Genomic DNA, 6,047 nt, shown 5'->3' on the forward strand with positions numbered 1-6,047 from the left:
AAGTGTTTGTTGAGGGAGTGAACCGCTGAGTGTGTATGCCTTGACTGTTGGACTCATTGCAGCCCTGCAGTGCAGACACAGGCGTTGTGACGTGGCCCCGAAAATGCCAGGCCTGTGTACTCCTGGCTTAGTGTTGAGGAATAATAAAACAAAATGGCCAAGGCTGTCTAAAGTAGGTATTAGCAGCCCTCAGGGTAAAACCGCGAAGGGAGAGTTCAGGTATGTAGAAGCCCGGCACAGTAATCAAGTGGACAGAAAAGGAGAATTAGCTTTTTATTATTGTGCCTCATTGACTTTTGAGAATTTGTCACGGTAGCTCAGGTAATGTAGTGCCTTAGATCATTGTTTTTACAGTGCAGTTTGGGTAACACCACTTAATACCCATCATTAGTGTTGATGAAATGATATATTACCTCATAATGATTATAATGACATGGGTATTACAATTAATAAATAACTTTTAAATGGATTTTTCAATTAATCTGAAGTACATTTTAGTATATTTAAATATCATTATTTTATATTATAATTAATGTCATCTCACATGTTAATGCAAAACATATTTGTGCTTGCTTCTGTTTATGTCAAATAGTGGCAACTGAAAATGTAGATCTTCAGACTCATATATGGTTAAATTGGTGTACCATGTATCAGAGGTACATTATGGTCTCGTAACATCACATTATTCACACATATTCCCATTTTGTCTCAGGTGGCTCAAGGTGAAGAAATGTTTAATCTGTCTTAGTCTGAATCACCTTAACATGTTCAAATATGATGCATAAAATCTCCATAAAATTGAAGGTATCGTCGTTTACAATTAAAACTACCTTATTGGGAAATACATTTATTTACTTTCAATGCCAAATATTGATACTGCAGTTTGAAATGATTTCTTGCCTTAGCTGCCCTAGTTCGATGCTGCCATAGGAAAGCTGCCCTGATCCAGGACAATATGTTTGGCTGTTGAAGGGCTGCCAGAAGTAGTTGTTAGTTACAGTTAGGGCGCGTCCCTCTTTGGATAGGTTGTCCACTCTGAGGTCTGATATCGGTCCATAATTTCCAGCTTGTTCCCAGGAGGAACTTTCCCTTGCTCCTTTTCTCTCTCTGTCTCTCTTCCTCTTCTTCTTCTTTTTGAATCCTGTGACACACAGCAAGGTGAGTTAATTTCTTCTTTAAAAAACAACTTTTCTTTCTTGTTAGGATGAATTGAAGCAGTGTGCATTACCTTTCTTCAAATGTAGTTCTGTAGAAAATGTCTTTTAAATTTATGCAAAACACGGCTCATACCATGAATTAAGATGTCTTGATATTTTCAATGTTTGATTTGTTAAAAAGGACAGCAGCAGACTAAAAGCTAACTGAATTCAAAAAGGAAATCCTTGCTCTGCTTTGCAATTTGAGATTAGAAGAGTGCAACAGGGCACATAGGAACAATTTTCTGTTAAAATCAAATGAACTAAAATCTAATAATAAAATAAAATGCAACAATTCATGCATTTACAGGCAATCAAGTGATTGAAATGTGCCACCAAATAATCAGATCTACTTCCAGGGAAAGAAGTATCGCGTTCAATTATTAGATTTATAGTCATTAAAATAAACTGTATTAATGTAAATACAAATCAGAATGCTAATGGTTATTTTTCCAGATGCAAACATGTAATTTGGTCCGAAGTTTATCTTTGCATACTTGTTTATATAGTCTGCTGTGGCTAAAAACAGTTTTCTACTATATTGATATGATAGCAAACTTTGACAAATTTTAACACCCATTTGTGAAGCACAAATTTCCATAATTCCTATTTTTGGAGTTTTAAAGTGTGTGCTATCTCTGCCCAGGGAACCGACAAAGTATAGCTTATTAGACCACATGATTTGGGGAGATTGAATGTATATAGGTTAGATATGTGTTGCAGTGTAATCATTTTTTTCAGAAACAAAAGTAAAATGATTTGTAAAAATAGATGGCTTTTATACATTATACAAACCCACACATTTCATACATTATTGAATATTTGCCCAAACAAAATCTGTCTACTTGAACTGATTATTTTGTGATAATAAATTCCCTCTTATACGTTACAAAGGAAGCATGCATGAAGAAAAAAGAATATGTATATTTTAGATGTTAAATTAACTCAAATATTTCACATTTGTTCATAATTTCTTTTACAATTACATACTCCTCTTAAATTATAATGTAACATTGACTGTCTTTTTATTACAGAATAAGCAGCAGACAAAAGCAAACAGACAGAAGTGTGTTGTCTTAATCAGCGTTTTACTGTAACCTAACAGTAATTCAAAATTAATCTAAATTTATGAGATAAATTAAATAATGGCTCATTCATTTTGTAATATATCATTTTTAAAATGTCCACAATACATTCCACTATTGAATTGCATATTTTTAAACAAGTGCTCAATTGTAATACAAATTTTACAGACAAGACAAGTTTTGAAAAAACGTTATGTAATTACCTTTTTATTTTACATTTCTTGCACAAGCATGGACTTGCCCTTTGGAAAAGACACTAATTGTTTTTTGTTCTGATTACCTTAAGTTAATATCCCCATGCTATTTTATTTTATTTCATTTTATTTGCAAATGATCTGATCACACGCAGTAATTTCGAAGATGATGAGGGGGAATTATGTCTCATTATAAAGTGTTATTGGCTTGCTCTTTCTGGACAGGTAGGGTTAAGTAAGCTCAGCACGGCATTTTACTTTTACCTCTCTGCTGATCCAAAAGTAATGTTTGAACAGCATCATGGCAGAGGGAGTTTGTGAAGAAGTAGTCCCTTTCTTGCTTTTCTTCATATGATCATCTGGAACATCAATACTGCGCATGTCTTGTGTCCACCATTTTGTGATGAGAACTTTATTGCACATGCTCCCATTTTATGAACTTCGGTAGAACACATGCTTAAACGCCTGAGGCCTTGAAATCAAATTGCCCTGATTGATCATGTTTAATTAGGAGGGGCTACTTATTGGAAATATTACGCAGATTATTTCCAGATACACAGATGATGCACAGTCTGCTAAGGCAGGTCAAATGTCTTACGTAAAGGACTGCATTAACACTGAAGATACCGTGCAGTGATAACACTATCATTTATCCATGTTGGTCCAGAAAACAATTGTTTTTTGCAAGGTGTGTGTGTGTGTATGTGTGTGTGTGTGTGTGTGTGTGTGTGTGTGTGTGTGTTGGTGTGTATGTCTGAGGTCAAGGCCAGTTTATGTTAAAGACTGATGTGCAGCCGTGGGACCTCGGTCCCATGAGGGATAACCCCCTAATCGGCATTAGTTAATGTTTAGTAATCTTTACCTTCTTAAAGCAAACAGCAGTGCAGCATTCAATGGGCTCGCTTGGCCTTCCGTGTAACGCTTTTGACCTAGGGGTCATGGCCTTTGTTCCCCGCTCGATGGGGAGTGCCCTCAAAGGTCTCGGGTGTAATAGAGAAGTTGTTTAGACACGTGCGGGGCTTAAGCAAGACCACCTCATAGACTCTGCTTCTGCTCCTGGAGAACATAAAGATATAAAGTCTTCCCTCAAAGCACTGGGATACTTTTGTGGTTAGCTTTTATCACCTTGAATAATTTAGAATATATATGTTTTTTTGTGCCACATATCATGTCTAGTATGTTGATGTATTGGTGGTTGCTGACCTAGCACAGAACCCCACCCCCCCTCCCCACCTTACCACCTAATGCCTCCTTGATATGTGCAAATTACTAATTGCAAATATAGTTTCTTTGCAGATCCCCTGCCCACAGCAATTTGTAATTTCTCCAGCTTGCCTCACTGTTTCCTGTGGCCGTAGAAAGAAAGCTATAGAAAAACGTTGTTATAATGTGTCCTTGTCCCGTCCCCTTATCTGTACTTTCTGTAATAGAGTGATTGTCCTTGACTGACACTTAAATATGTGTTTATTGTGTTCTCCTGACTGCAGCAGACCACAGCACTCATTAAGGCCAAGAGCTTAATCAGTGTGAGACTGGAAGTTCATTCATTGCCCTGATAACCATAATTTTTAAACATATTTATTCCACTATGTAATAATCTTTATAAGTTTGCTGTGTGCTTTTTGTAAGATACAAGACATTTTAACATAATATCAAAAGATTTGCAATTTTTTGTGTCTCAAAATCAGAGTCGAATGATGTCGAGCAGGGTCCGTAACATGGCGCCGTCTGCCATTTTGTTTCACATCGTATTATCAATTGACCTGAATGACTGTTTTTGTATCACACAGATGTTGCAGAAATGTACTGCAGATGAAAATCTGTTGCTTCACTCTTCTCAAAGGTAAGTACATCAAAGAGCAGTTAAAGTGGGGTGTCATATAAAATGTTGAGCTTATTTCATCTAAAAAAATGTAAGTAAATTCAGTAAAGGTTTGCACTTCACATGCATTTAATCCGAAAACAGATTTAATTAACCAGTCGTAGCTGCTAAATTATTGTAAATTTTGACTTTAAAATTGAAAATGGATCAATTATTTTGAAATGCAACAGAGGAGCGATGTTGAGGAGCACAGTGGTGGTAGCTGGGAGGTGACCCAAAACTAAGATTGTATCCTCATGTGAACTATGCCATGCAAAGTGCAGTATTGCCCACTAAGCATAAAAACACAAAGCCTGCCTTTCTAAAACAGCTATGTTTAATTATTGGACCTCTAACCTATTCTATTTTATAATCTACATTATTCCCAAATATGGTCTCTGAACATATACAGATTACAGATTTATACATTGAATCCATAATGAAGTCATGGGTTTCTCAATTGGTTAAAACGCATGGCGAGATGTGACGTAGAGCTGGACTCTTTCTATAGCTCATGCCCATGTAGATGCCTGAACCAAGCTCATATCTCATTTAGGGAAGGAGAGAAAACCGAGAACAAAAAAAATTGCAGTCCAACCTTGTCTGATTCAAATTAGTGTCAATAATGCTAGCATTTTCTATTTGCAGACCGCCTGTGTTTAGCCTGTGTTTGTATTGAAACCTGTGGAGCAAAAAGAAATGCAGAGGGGAGAATAGTTTTTTGTGGAGAATCCAGTCTCTGTGCTGCTGTAGGGAGGAAGAGAGCCGGCGAGGAACGGGGTGGTGGCCGGGCTATGAAAGCAGTCCTCAGAAACTGTGCAGCCTGAAGCGGTAGCAGCCATATTAGATACATTTGCGCAAGCTCTCTACAGTAATAACGCAGTGCCCTCGAACAAAACCAACAAAGTTTTCACAGAGTAAAAGTAAGAAAAGTTAAACCCCCACCTTTGTTTCTCTTATTGTCTCTGCTAGGCATGTAGTCCCCTCTTGCCCTCTTTATTTCTCAGCAGTTTATAAAGCAGAAATGCAATGAAAATAGTTCCTCAGCCACCGACACAGTTTACATATCTCCTTCCTCATTTTCTTTCCTTATAGAGCTCCTTTAGTTAAAGGTCGAGGGGAAAAAGTTGAAGCCACAAGCTCTGCTTTTGCAGTTTGTAGAACCAGAGCCAAAAGAGGCAGGAAGTTGTTGTACAATAGCGTTACAGTAATCTGCCACAAATGGAAAAAGCCAAATGCTGATCGCCGAGTAGAGAAGATGGCAGAACAGAGGCAGAAAGAGGGAGGGAGGGACAGACAGAAAGGGAGAGAAAGAGGGCTACCGTGAGTGTGTGAGAGAGACAGACGTTACAGCGAAGAATAATCAATACAATCTAAGATGGTGGAAACAGCCATGCTGTTTTGGTCTCTCTCTCTCTCTCTGGTTAACTATTTGGCTTGCTTACGCTTCATGTAAATCCGTGCATGGATTCGGTAAGGACAAATTATCAAGACAATCTTATCTTCTGTTTTATTCCTCCTCTATTTTAAACAAGACAAATCAGTGTCTCTGGGGGGGTTTCTCGAAATGTTGTCCGAACAGTTGAATGCATTTACCAGCCAAGTGGCAGCTGTTTTTCCTCGAGGAAAAGCAGTGAAGTCTCACCCAAAAATCCTTATCAGCCTTTTGACTTTGTGCCAAAATAGCTGCAAGGGTTCAGCTGCAGCGTTC

At 37.7% G+C, this 6,047-nt stretch overlaps 1 long non-coding RNA gene across 1 annotated transcript; it reads right to left on the reverse strand.

The window, feature by feature from the left end:
• Positions 1-260: 260 nt before the first annotated feature.
• Positions 261-5,813, reverse strand: LOC116694011 (uncharacterized). The gene is made up of 2 exons (XR_004333054.1): positions 5,282-5,813; positions 261-1,141 (listed from the first exon to the last, which is right to left on the reverse strand). It is a non-coding gene; the product is annotated as an uncharacterized LOC116694011 (long non-coding RNA).
• Between the last annotated feature and the right edge of the window lie 234 nt (positions 5,814-6,047).

The sequence above is a fragment of the Etheostoma spectabile genome, chromosome 8 (assembly GCF_008692095.1).
Source record: "Etheostoma spectabile isolate EspeVRDwgs_2016 chromosome 8, UIUC_Espe_1.0, whole genome shotgun sequence".
In the NCBI taxonomy this organism is placed as follows: domain Eukaryota; kingdom Metazoa; phylum Chordata; class Actinopteri; order Perciformes; family Percidae; genus Etheostoma; species Etheostoma spectabile.